Raw genomic sequence first — 14,592 nt, forward strand, 5'->3', positions numbered from 1 at the left:
CATTTTTAAATAGCCTAAGTGTCCAAATAACATTCACACAAGAATTCAGAATATAACATAATTTTTAAATCTCATTGTCATGGGTTTATATTTTTACTATGCAATTTTACTGACGGATTTTTCACTTTTAAAACTTTTCATATAACAAATGAATAAAGATAAAACATAATGCCTTACTTTTGATGAAATGCAGCGAGCAAACGCGATAATTCCCGATATTTTCGATCTTTATATCTCCACGGCGAATGTCCGCTAACCACTTCCGCTGTTGTTGCCCCTTCAGCTCCCTCTTGTATTTACCTTCGTTTTTCTTTATCTTCTGGACTGTAAAGTAAGATAACTGTGTCTCACGGTCACCCCGACTGGCACAGTTATTTACAGCTCAAAAATGGGCCGTTTTCGCGGTTTTTAACGGGTGTGAAAGTGCGCGTTTCCAGCATCAATAACATGTACCGGAAGTGACGCTTGTACCCCAGTTGGATTTTGCGGTCACGTGGGTGAGGATCTATGATCCAGTGACCTTTCGTGAAATCACCCTATAAACCCATGACAATGAGATTTAAAAATTATGTTATATTCTGAATTCTTGTGTGAATGTTATTTGGACACTTAGGCTATTTAAAAATGTTAATCTATTGGATAGATGTTAATCTATTGGAAATGGATAGATGTTTAGATCTAGTAATTGAATTTTGTAATTAGCTACAATTAGGTAACTATATGCTTTAATTTCAAGTAATCTAAGATTGTTTCATAGGTACACAAAAATGCTGGAGAAACTCAGCGGGTGCAGCAGCATCTATGGAGCGAAGAAAATAGGCAACGTTTCGGGCCGAAACCCTTCTTCAGACTGATAGGGGGTGGCTGAGAGAAGGAAGGAAAAAGGAGGAGGAGGAGCCCGAGGGCTGGGGGAAGGGAGGAGACAGCAAGGGCTAACAAAATTGGGAGAATTCAATGTTCATGCCCGCAGGATGCAGACTCCCCAAGTGAAGATATGAGGTGCTGTTCCTCCAGTTTCCGGTGTTGCTCACTCTGGCCATGGAGGAGACCCAGGACAAAGAGGTCGGACGGGGAATGGGAGGGGGAGTTGAAGTGCTGAGCCACCGGGAGATCAGGTAGGTTCTTGCGGACCGAGCGGAGGTGTTCGGCGAAACGATCGCCCAGCCTCCGCTTAGTCTCACCGATGTAGATCAGCTGACATCTAGAGCAGCGGATGCAATAGATGAGGTTGGAGGAGATACAGGTGAACCTCTGTCGCACCTGGAACAACTGCTTGGGTCCTTGAATGGAGTCGAGGGGGGAGGTAAAGGGACAGGCGTTGCATCTCTTGCGGTTGCAACGGAAAGTGCCCGGGGAGGGGGTGGTACGGGAGGGAAGGGAAGAATTGACAAGGGAGTTACAGAGGGAGCGGTCTTTGCGGAAGGCAGACATGGGGGTAGATGGGAAGATGTGGCGAGTAGTGGGGTCGTTTCAGAATGCTTCAATGTATAATAACTGAAATTTTCTTTCAGTTCTCTTAAATTTTAAGAAAATTATGGGCTTTTAAATGTTCTCGATCACAGCTTTTGTGTTAAGTCAATGGAAAAGCAATAGGGAACAAGATGCCAATTTCCAAGTATGAAAATGACCATAACTTTTTTAATACTGAAGATATGAAAGTGAATTAGGTGTCAAATTAAACTTCTTGTTATGATTTATCTGATGGGCTAAACTAAAGACTTGATTTTTTAAATCTCAAAATGTTGTGACATTGCTACCTAGTAGGATGGTGTTAGTGTGCGGGGATCGCTGGTTGGCACGGACCCGGTGGGCCGAAGGGCCTGTTTCTGGGCTGTGTCACTAAAACTAAACTAAAAAAACTAGATTTTGTTTAGTTTAGTTTTGTAGACTAAAGAAAACTAGTCTAGAGGGTGTTGTAGATGATCCTTGTAGGATTCAATTTTCGGGAGCAGGGAGAAGTAGGAATGACGATGAATGAATGAATAGTTTATTTCAGTTATACATTAAAAATAACAAAACGTTACAATCTGTGTGAATATGAACCAACACTGTATCCATTTCACACCACGTTCACATAATCAATGACCGAAAAAGGAATCGGCTGAAGCCACAAAGCTTATCTTTGCCTATCCTATACAATCCATAAAATAACCCAGAGTATCAGCATTACAAAGGAAATGAAAAAAAATAAAATTTACTCTAAATTGTAATCCTAGTGCCCCTGTCCCACTTAGGAAACCTGAACGGAAACCTCTGGAGACTTTGGGCCTCACCCAAGGTTCCCGGAGGTTTTCATCAGTCTCCCTAATGGTTGAAAGTGGTTTCCGATTCTTCCGGTTGCGATGCTAATTGAAGGTGGTTGCAGGTGGTTGCAGGTGGTTGCCGGAGGTTGCAGGTAGTGGAAGGTCTTACCTGCAACCTCCGGCACCAACCTTCAACTAGCATCGCAAATGGCTGGCTTTGACTAAAAAATTACCAATTTTTAAATCGGCAACTTATTTTTAGTCGCGGCCGGTTTTGAATTTTTTGAAATAATCGCCGGAACATAGAAGAAGCGGAAACCACTTTCAACCATTAGGGAGACTGACAAAAACCTCCGGGAACCGCACGGAAACCGCATGGAAACCTTCCGTGGGGCGCAAAGTCTCCAGAGGTTTCCGTTCAGGTTTCCTAAGTGGGACAGGGACATTACTTATTTTACTTTTTAATCATTTTACATTATAATCCTTAATTATTTTACATTTTAAGGCTTTTTTGAAACTCAGCAGAGAGCTACAAAATTTCAACTCATCACTAGGCCCGTTCCATAATTTGACTCCCAAAACTGAGACACATCTATATTTTACAATAGTTCTCACTTTACATGTTTCAAAAATACACAAAACCCTCTTAAATTACAATGTCCTTTCCTTAATTTAATTTTTTTTGAATACTAACAGGAAGGCTCTTATTCCTAACTCGTAAAAGTATTTCTAATGTCTTTACATGCACAATATCCAAAATATTTTAAGGTACCGGACTTTATGAATAATGGATTTGTGGTTTCACAGTAAGAAGCTTTATGTATTATTCTAATAGTTCTTTTCTGGAGTTTAATTATAGGGTCAATATTTGTCTTATATACATTTCCCCAAACTTCAACACAATAGGAAAGATTGAAAAGACTAGGCTTGTTTTCACTGGAGTTTAGAAGGACGAGGGGATATCTTAAAGAGTTTCGGCCCGAAACGTTGCCTATCTCCTTCACTCCATAGATGCTGCTGCACCCGCTGAGTTTCTCCAGCATTTTTGTGTACCTAAAATTATAAAAGGACTGGGCAAGCTAGATGCAGGAAAAATGTTCCCAATGTTGGGCGAGTCCAGAACCAGGGGCCACAGTCTTAGAATAAAGGGGAGGCCATTTAAGACTGAGGTGAGAAAAACCTTTTTCACCCAGAAAGTTGTGAATTTATGCAATTCCCTGCCACAGAGGGCAGTGGAGGCCAAGTCACTGGATGGATTTAAGAGAGAGTTAGATAGAGCTCTAGGGGCTAGTGGAGTCAAGGGATATGGGGAGAAGGCAGGCACGGGTTATTGATAGGGGACGATCAGCCATGATCACAATAAATGGCGGTGCTGGCTCGAAGGGCTGAATGGCCTCCTCCTGCTCCTATTTTCTATGTTTCTATGTTTCTAATATGATGATAGTAAACTAAACAAAACTACTTTAGTTTTTCAACTGATCTAAATGCTGCGTTTAAGGAGTGTGATGCAATTTGGCAGTGGTAATATTTTGTAAAAGCACGGTGCCAATGGAGTTGTTTTTCTTGCCGTAAAATCGCTGCTTCCTAGAGTTCTTGTTTGGCAATGTAAACTTGGAATGCTGTGGTCGTGTACTGCATGAAAAAACACTTTGTGGCTGCCTGTTACAGGGTAAATAAAGTACACAGCAGAAACAAGCAAAGCCCCCCCCCCCCGGTATTGAACAGAATGTTCTCTGATATTGTTTATGACTCACCAAATGAATCAATGCCCACGTTGACTTAAGCTGCAGGGAGGCCGGGCTCTACAGCTGTTGATCACATTCTCAAGAAGCATAAATCTTCAAGTGGACAAATTTGCATTGGTAATTGCTTCGTTATATAACATAGAACAATTAGGGGCCGGTATGTAGGAGCCATTTTGTGCTTAAGTTAGTTATTATTAGTATATGATAGTATTTTAGTCAATAGACAATAGGTGCAGGAGTAGGCCATTCAGCCCTTCGAGCCAGCACCGCCGTTCAATGTGATCATAGGATAATCTCCACCCTTTTAACATGCAAAATGAAAACGCTTCTGAAGCTACATTTACCATTTAAATAATCGTAAACTATCAATGCGTTTTGAAATAAATTTTACTCAGATGCAAGCTAAGGAATGGGATAATTGTCAGCTGTTAATTGGATAATAATAATAAAATGTCCTGATTTTGTCCAATTAACAGCTGACAATTATCCCATTCCTTAGCTTGCATCTGAGTAAAATTCATTTCAAAACGCATTGATAGTTTACGATTATTTAAATGGTAAATGTAGCTTCAGAAGCGTTTTCATTTTGCATGTTAAAACCAACCTGAGAACCATGGGCGATTTTTCAATTTTACTGACGGATTTTTCACTTTTACAACTTTTCATATAACAAATGAATAAAGATAAAACATAATGCCTTACTTTTGATGAAATGCAGCGAGCAAACGCGATAATTCCCGATATTTTCGATCTTTATATCTCCACGGCGAATGTCCGCTAACCACTTCCGCTGTTGTTGCCCCTTCAGCTCCCTCTTGTATTTACCTTTGTTTTTATCTATCTTCTGGACTGTAAAGTAAGATAACTGTGTCTCACGGTCACCCCGACTGGCACAGTTATTTACAGCTCAAAAACGGGCCGTTTTCGCGGTTTTTAACGGGTGTGAAAGTGCGCGTTTCCAGCATCAATAACATGTACCGGAAGTGACGCTTGTACCCCAGTTGGATTTTGCGGTCACGTGGGTGAGGATCTATGATCCAGTGACCTTTCGTGAAATCACCCTATAGGCCAAATGGAAAGAATTTAATGTTTAATACTTGTTAATTAATGGCCATTTAAATCAGCTTGCGAGTGGGATTTTCTGGAACGGGACCATTTGGAACGTTGAGGTTGCGGTGAATTTAGTCCCCCATATCGGCAGCAAATACACTGCCGGTTCTTCGGGGGAAAAAATCACTGTTTCGCAACTTAAAATGTGAATTAAATACATCTTAAGAAACACTTTTATACATAAAAATAAACTGCTTTCTTTTACCTGTCCCCTACATAAAATCCGGCCCCGTTGTCGGCATAGACGGCTTCAGCATAAAAAGCTAATTTTAAAATCAATCCAGCAATTAACTTGTCAGGCAAATATTTTTTTAAAACACACAGAATGACCGTCGGAACAATTCTTTAGCAACATGTTGCACTCCAACAAAATATAATTCAGGACCAGGTCGGAATAAAACCCCGTTTTAACCCCGCCCCCCCCTCAAACGCGCCAAAATCGCGCACACGGCCAGGGGCAGAATTGCAGCACTGCTGAAGGTAAGTATTGTAACATACCTACACTAGGGGCAATTTTCACATTTACACCAAGCCAATTAACCTACAAACCTGCGCGTCTTTGGAGTGTGGGAGGAAACCGAAGATCTCGGAGAAAATCCGCGCTGGTCACGGGAAGAATGTACAAACTCCGTACAGACAGCTCCCGTAGTCGGGATCGAACCCTGGTCTTCGGCACTGCATTTGCTGTAAGGCAGAAACGCTACCCCTGCTCCACTGTGACCGCCCACAATAATCGTACAATACAGCAGCCCATTGATAGTGTTTTAATGAAACATAGTCCCACCCTGGTCATTCCTTCTTCTCCCCGCTCCCGTCCGGCAGAAGGTACAGAAGCTTGAAAGCGCGCACCACCAGACTCAGAAACAGTTTCTTCCCCTCTGTTATCAGGCTTCTGAATGATCCTTCCATAAGCTAGGGTACTGTCCGATTCACCTCTACCCCATTGTAGACATTGGAACTGATTAAATTAAATTAATTTTTAAATTACATTTCTTTATTTATATAGCACATTTTTAGTCAACTTGCATTGACCCCAAAGTGCTTCACATAATTACATTCACACATACAGGCAAAGGTGGGTGAAGTGTCTTGCCCAAGGACACACACAGGCAAAGGTGAGTGAAGTGTCTTGCCCAAGGACACAACGACAGTATGCACTCCAAGCGGGATTCGAACCAGCTACCTTCCGGTTGCCAGCCGAACACTTAGCCCATTGTGCCATCTGATGCGCTACAATGCTGAGAACTATATTCTGCACTCTGTATCTTCCCCTTTGCTCTACCTATTGTACTTGACATTGACTCGATTGTTTTTATGTAGAGTATTGCAGATTATCAGATTGGATAGTGCGCAAAATTAAGGGCCTGTCCCACTTTCAAGACCTAATTCACGACCTTTTTAACTCGTGGATATTTTTCATCAGACTAGAAAAACGCCCCGACCTACTTGATGGCACGAGTACCTACGACTAGCATCACGGCCTACCTACGACCTCCTACGACCTCGTGACGACCATGCTGCGAGTATGAGTCAAGGGCAAACTCGGCAGAGGTCGTGGATTAGGTTGTGAAAGTGGGACAGGCCCTTAAAGCTTTTCATCTCAGTATATGTGACACCAATAAAGCTACATATCTTTCCATTCATTCTTCCCTCGTGCATGTGTTCACTCCATCGATGCACTTGTACTGTTTGCATCAACTACTCGATATGATGCCAAGTTCCACGGGCAGTTTAGTCTATTGTCACATGTACCGAGGTACCGTGAAAAGCTTTTTGTTGCGTGCTTATCTAACCAGCGGAAAGACTATACATTATTACAATCGAGCCATCCACAGTGTACAGCTACAAGATAAAGGGAATAACGTTCAGTGCAAGATAAAGTCTCCGTGGATTGTCACCTTGTCGTGGTGGAGAAGCTTGTGTGGACCTGAGATCCTGAGAGCGATGCCGTCTGGAGCGATGCTCCTGGTAGGGCCACCCATGGCGGTAAGGTCGAGGGGGATGTCCCTGACAAAGAGCAATCCAACCAAGACCTCAATGGTGGAACAGGCGGAGGACGATGGCTGACCTTAGTGGAGCGTCACGACGGCTGGGAAGGCGGATGAAGGCTGCTGCAGAAAAGGGTCTCCGGTCGTCTTGGACTCCATGCCACTGGATCCTGACCCAGATCTGTCAAGGACCGTGGGGTGGCTGTCTGTGCACCAGTCTCCCCACGTTAAACAAAGTCACGCACAGGCGTCCTCCATATAGGGAACAGCCCCCTGGAGACACCCATGGTCAGACCGAGGGGGGCCTAAGAAGATAAAGTCCAGTAAAGTCCGATCAAAGATAGTCCGAGGGTCTCCGATGAGGTAGATGGGAGCTCAGGACCGCTCTCTAGTTGGTGAGAGGATGGTTCAGCTGCCTGATAAAAGTTGGAAGAAACTGTCCCTGAATTTGTGGGTGCAACAAGGTGCAATGAGAAAAGTCCCAATATTTGATTATAATTTTCTCAGGTGGTATTTGGGTCTTTTATAATGTCATTTGTTTTATAATGTCATCAGAGATTTAGGTTTAGGTTTCTTACTGTCATGTGTGTCGAAATACAGTGAAAGGCTTTGTTTTGCGTGGAATCCACATAGATCTGATACACCATACACAGATACAATCAGTTCAAACTCAATAGTTCAACGATACATTATTGTCGTGTGTATCTAGCTTCAGGGAAATTCCTTAATTACATACAGGTACAATAGGTGGAGCAAAGGGGAAGATACAGAGTGCAGAATATAGTTCTCAGCATTGTAGCGCATCAGTTCAAAGGTTCAAAGTTATATTATTGTCATGTATACCTCAAAAATGCTGGCAGTATCATCAAGGACCCACCCCATCCTGGCCACACACTCATCTCCCCGCTACCTTCAGGTAGAAGGTACAGGAGCCTGAAGACTGCAACAACCAGGTTCAGGGATAACTCCTTCCCCACAGCCATCAGGCTATTAAACTCAACTCAAACAAAATTCTGAACATTAATAGCCCATTATCTGTATATTTGCACTTTATCTGTTTATTTATTCATGTGTGTATATATTTATATAATGGTATATGGACACACTGATCTGTTCTGTATTCATGCCTACTGTGTTCTGTTGTGCTGAAGCAAAGCACCAATTTCATTGTCCCATCTGGGACACATGACAATAAACTCTCTTGAATCTTGAATCCTATTCTCTGCCTGCCCCATCCCATTAAGCCAATTGGGAATTAATAATAATAGTGTGAAATTGCCTTCCAGTATTCTGGCAGTAGTGTGTGCAAGACCTCAACATATCTCGGAACAATATAGGGCGGCACAGTTGCACAGCAGCACAGCGGTAGAGTTGCTTCCTTACAGCGCCAGGGACCCGGGTTCGATCCTGACCAGGGGTGCTGTCTGTACGGAGTTTGTACCTTCTCCCTGTGTCCTGCATGGGTTTTCTCCAAGATCTCCAGTTTCCTCTCACACCACACGGACGTACAAGCTTGGTATGAATGTAAAATTGTCCCTAGTGTGTAGGATAGTGTTAAGGGCCTGTCCCACCAGCATGCGATTGCATGCGTCTAGCGCGACCAAACGTGGTGGCTTGAGGCGTACGGCCTCGCGGGGCCGGTCCAAATTCCAACCACGGAGCCGTCTGGAGTTGTGCGGGGCTGGTCCCGACATCATACTCACTCAGCTGGGCAGGAGGTGGGCCGACTGAATTTGGACGTCGCACGGCGTCAGGCGGTTACGTCATCACGCAACGGCACGCCGGGCGGTGACGTCATTGCGCAACGCCACGCGCTAGGCGTACACCGTCAAGACGCTGCGTATGGCGTCAAGATGCTGCGTACGACGTCAAGACGCTGCGTACGCTCGTCGAGGTGGTGCGTACGGCGTCAATGCGGCTCCGGGCCGACAGGCCGTTGCCGCGCGGAATTTTTGGACAGTGTCAGTTTTCCGGAGCCCCGCGCGATGTGGGGACCAGCTCCGCACAACACCATTCGGCTCTGGCAACGTACGGCTCAAGCGACCACGTTAGGTCGCGCTCGCCGCATGCAGTCGCATGCTCGTGGGACAGGCCCTTTAGTGTGCGGGGATGGCTGGTCTGGGCGGACTCGATGGGACGAAGGGCCTGTTTCCGCGCTGTATCTCTAATTTAAACTAAAACTATAGGCAACACACAATGCGTGCAGTCTCAGCCATTATTCTCGGAATTAATTCTCAGAATTATGGAGTACAATAAACAAATGACTTTTGCAATATCTAGTTATTTATTTGATCATAATTCAGTGGCGTTTGTGGATTTATCCGTTGGCTTATCCAGTTCTCTTTTGGTTTAAAAACAACGCCAAGGTATGTTATTTCCCTATTTTCAAAATGTGAAGTTTCGCCACCCACATCTTCGGCGTTTAATTGCCAACTTTCCACTCCATTCCGATTCATTGTGGGAGTAAACATTCGGCCAAATGTTTGTGTGAGGAGGACTGTAAGGCTCCAAAATCTCCAATTCTGCCCCTCGAGGTATTTCTAGTTAGCAACCCATATTGTGAGCAGTTTTGGGCCCCATATCTGAGGAAGGATGTGCGGGCTCTGGAGAGGGTCCAGAGGAGGTTTACGAGAATGATCCCAGGAATGAGTGGCCTCCCATTGGTATGGAACATTTGCATTTTTCAGCTTGAAATTGTGCAATATGGTGCATACTGTAGCGAGTCTTTTAACTTACACTTGAATGCAATATATATGCTTTAAATTGGATTGGAGCATTTTTGAAAGGGAGGAGGCTGTGCGATCACTGATCACTGGCCTTGGGGGTACCCGATGAGGGAGTGGAGCAACCGAGTGGGGAGAGGGTGTGGAAGAAGGGTGTCCCCCCTCCCAGGGTAGGAACATTTTGAAATTTGATGTATTAAAATCATGTTTTAGTGCACTGTAGATGTATAATAATAATAATAATAATAAATTTTATTTATGGGCGCCTTTCAAGAGTCTCAAGGACACCTAGAATACACCAGATGTATGATTTCAATGTTTTTTGTATGAAGTATTTTTAAGAGGTAACTTTTTAAGGGGTAACTTTATCCACACAAAGGGTGATGGGTGTATGGAACAAGCTGCCAGAGGAGGTAGTTGAGGCAGGGACCATCCCAACATTTAAGAAAAAGTTAGACTGATACATGGATAGTATAGGTTTGGAGGTATGGACCAAAAGCAGGTGGCGTAGCTGGGACATGTTGGCGGGTGTGGGCAAGTTGCACCGAAGGGCCTGTTTTCACACTGTATCACTCTATGACTACATTATACCTCCACCATGCATGAATGCTTCAAAATCAAGTGATCGAGTTTTATTGCCATATTCTCAAGCATAGAAACATAGAAAATAGGTGCAGGAATAGGCCACCGGCCCTTCGAGCCAGCACTGCCATTCAATATGATCATGGCTATTCATCTAAAATCAGTACCTCTTTCCTGTTTTTTCCCCATATCCCTTGATGTCGTTAGCCCCAAGAACTAAATCTAACTCTCTCTTGAAAACATCCAGTGAATTGGCCTGCACTGCCTTCAGTGACAGAGAATTCCACAGATTCACAACTCTCTGCGTGAAGAAAGTTTGTCCTCCATCTCAGTCCTAACTGGCCCCCCCTTTATTCTTAAACTGTGACCCATGGTTCTGAACGCCCCCAACATCGGGAACATTTTTCCTGCAGTTACAGTAAGTGAAAATCTAGCAGGCAAGCAGGATGCTTTCACCAACCACCCCCATTTGAAGTCCACTACCTTCCACCGTATCTACCCAGTGCTTGGTACTTACTTCCAGCAGCCACTGGTTGTCCTCCAGGATGCACCGAGCCGCAACCTGATCCATGCTGGTCACCTGGGCGAATTCGGCACAGAGACTCTCACGGCAGCGGCGCAACGCTTCCGACGGCTCCGATGGCCCGGGACTCTTGCACTGAGGCTGCTCCATGGCCGGAGCTGCAGTGAGCGACTCGCCAGCCCGGCAAACACTCGCCAGCCCCACTCCCCGTCCGCATCTGTCCCCGCCGCTGCTTCCGCTTCCAACACCCGTGGCCCATGCAGTTGATATGAGTTTTGAAATTTTCGTTGATCACAGAATTTCTCACAACAGAGCGAGAGAAATTTGTGATCAACGTGAGAATTTGGTGAAATGCATGATTCTCACGTTCAATGCATGGGAGTTGGCAGCCCTGCCTCTCTATCCCCCTCTCCCTCTCCCCCCCTCTCTCTCACCCCCTCTCTCTCTCTCCACCTCTCTCTCTCATCCCTCCCTCTCTCCACCTCTCTTTCTCTCTCCCCTCTCTCTCTCTCCCTCCCACCTCACTCTCATCCCTCTCCCCTCTCTCCTCTCAACCCCCCTCTCTCTCCCCCCCTCCCCCTCTCTCTCCTCTCTCCCCTGTCTCACCCCTTCTCTCTCTCTTCTCTCTCTCCCTCTCTCTCTCCCCCCCTTTTTCTCCCCCCTCTCTCTCTCTCCTCTTCCCCGCTCTCCCCTCTATCTCCCCCCTCTCTCTCTCTTCCCTCTCTCTCTTCCCCCCCCCTCTCCCCCCTCTCTCTCCCCTACCTCTCCCCTCCTCCCTCCTCTCTCTCCATTCACGCCCCCTCTGTCTCTCCCCTCTCTCTCCTCTCACCCCCATCTCTCTCCCCCTTGTCTCCCTGTCTCCTTCACCTCTCTCTCTCTCCACCTCCCTTTGAGAGTCTGTACCTTCGGCACAGAGACTCTCGCGGCAGCGGCGCAACGCCTCCGACGGCTCTGCGGCCCGGGACACTCGCACTGTCCGGAGCGCTCCATGGCCAGAGCTGCAGCGAGCGACTCGCTCTGCTCCCATCCCTCCCGCAGCCCCTGCACTCCAACACCCGTGGACCATGCAGTTTATCCGAGTTTTGAAATTTTCGTTGATCACAAAATTTCTCACCACTGAGCGTGAGAAATGTCTGATGAGCGTGAGGACGTGAGAGTTTGCTTGAGGGCGTGAGTCTCACACTCAAAGCATGAGAGTTGGCAGCCCTGGGAATAATGAAAGGCCTGGATAGAGTGGATGTGGAGAGGATGTTTCCACCAGTGGGAGAGTCTGGGACTGGAGGACACGGCCTCAGAATAAAAGGACGTACCTTTAGAAAGGAGATGAGATGAAATTTCTTTAGTCAGCGGATGGTGAATCTGGGGAATTCTTTGCCACAGACGGCTGTGGAGGCCAAGTCAGTGGATATCTTTAAGGCAGAGATTGACAGATTTTTGATTAGTGCGGGTGTCAGAGGTTATGGGGAGAAGGCAGGAGAATGGGGAATAGGAGGAAGAGATACATTAGACATGATTGAATGGCGGAGCAGACTTGATGGGCCGAATGGCCTAATTCTGCTCCAATGACATGAACTTATCTGCCAGTCACCCCCTCCCCCTCCCCCTCCCACCTGTTCCCACATCATATGCGAGTCTTTGCCCACCCCCACCTCTTTTCTCCAGATTTCCCCACCGTCCTGCACATCATCAGACTGAAAGAGGGTCCCAACCTGAAACGGTGGTTGCAATTTGTGGGCAGTTACAATATACCTCACATATCTGATTCAAGCCAGAGCTGCAGAGTTGCTGGCTAGCACCATCAAGTGGATTGTAACAGCCATTACAACAGTTCTTGGCGTCGTATATTCATTCAGAAGCAGCCCAAAATATTACCTATCCATGTCCCCCAGAGATGCTGCCTGATCTGCTGAGTTACTGTGGCACTTTGCATCTTGCTTTGTAAACCAGCATCTACAGTTCCTTGTTTCAACATTCTTCTTCTGCAGTTGTACAGAGCCCTAGTGAGACCACACCTGGAGTATTGTGTACAGTTTTGGTCCCCTAATTTGGGGAAGGACATCTTGCTATTGAGGGAGTGCAGCGTAGGTTTACAAGGTTAATTCCCGGGATGGCGGGACTGTCATATGCTGAGAGAATGGAGCAGCTGGGCTTGTACACTCTGGAGTTTAGAAGGATGAGAGGGCATCTCATTGAAATATATAAGATTGTTAAGGGCTTGGACACACTAGAGGCAGGAAACATGTCCCCGATGTTGGGGGAGTCCAGAACCAGGGGCCACAGTTTAAGAATAAGGGGTAAGCCATTTAGAACGGAGACGAGGAAACATTTTTTCTCACAGAGAGTGGTGAGTCTGTGGAATTATCTGCCTCAGTGGAGGCCGGTTCTCTGGATGCTTTCAAGAGAGAGCTAGATAGGGGTCTTAAAAATAGCGGAGTCAGGGGATATGGGGAGAAGGCAGGAACGGGGTACTGATTGGGGATGATCAGCCATGATCATATTGAATGGCGATGCTGGCTCGAAGGGCCGAATGGCCTACTCCTGCACCTATTGTCTATTGTTCTATTGACATCTCTACTTTTCAAGGCACGGAATCTGTTTTTTACTGAGTTACTCCTGCACTTTGTGAACTTTCAGATAACAATCAGTCCCGGCATCATGTTTTTGTGGGGCGAAGGTAGAAACAAAATGCTGGAGTAACTCAGCGGGACGGGCAGCATCTCTGCAGAGAAGGAATGGGTCGAGACCCTTCTACAGAGTTGGACGAAGGGCCTGATCAGCGTGTAGGGAGTGGATGTAAAAGTGGGATAGCATTGAACTAGTGTGGACAGGCTGAAGGGCCTGTTTCCATGCTGTTTCTCTAAACCAAAGAAAACCAAAGATTATAGGGGAGCTCCTCTATAATCTTTGGTCTAAACTAAACTATGGTAGCAACACCTAGTGGTGGCTTGGGGGAATGCAAACCCTCGCTATTGGCTGGCACCATCACGTGATCGCAGGTATGTTTTCAATAGACAATAGACAATAGGTGCAGGAGTAGGCCATTTGGCCCTTCGAGCCTGCACCGCCATTCAATGTGATCATGGCTGATCATCCCCAATCAGTACCCCGTTCCTGCCTTCTCCCCATATCCCCTGACTCCGCTATCTTTAAGAGCCCTATCTTGCTCTCTCTTGAAAGCATCCAGAGAACCTGCCTCCACCGCCCTCTGAGGCAGAGAATTCCACAGACTCACCACTCTCTGTGAGAATGTTTTCGCGGGCTTTGATTCCTCAGTCGACAGAGCTCCTCCTGTATAGCATGAGCTGTTATACGTTTTGCTGACCTAACACACTGTTTTCGTATACTTCCTTTTGTTTGTCGTTTACAAATAAAGATTTGTTTTGCTCAACCTGCCTGTCTCGCCAAACTATATTAAACTTCTTGCAAAGGCTGGCTTTGAAGACTGTACCACCAGGCCCAGGAACAGCTTCTTCCCTGCAGAGAACTATATTCTGCACTCGAAGGTAGACACAAAATGCTGGAGTAACTCAGCCGGGGCAGGCAGCATCTCTGGAGAGAAGGAATGGGTGACGTTTCGGGTCGAGACCCTTCTTCTGACCCGAAGCGTCACCCATTCTTTCTCTCCAGAGATGCTGCCTCACCGGCTGAGTTACTCCAACATTTTGTGTCTACCTTCGA

Source organism: Amblyraja radiata, chromosome 5 (genome assembly GCF_010909765.2).
Source record: "Amblyraja radiata isolate CabotCenter1 chromosome 5, sAmbRad1.1.pri, whole genome shotgun sequence".
NCBI lineage: Eukaryota > Metazoa > Chordata > Chondrichthyes > Rajiformes > Rajidae > Amblyraja > Amblyraja radiata.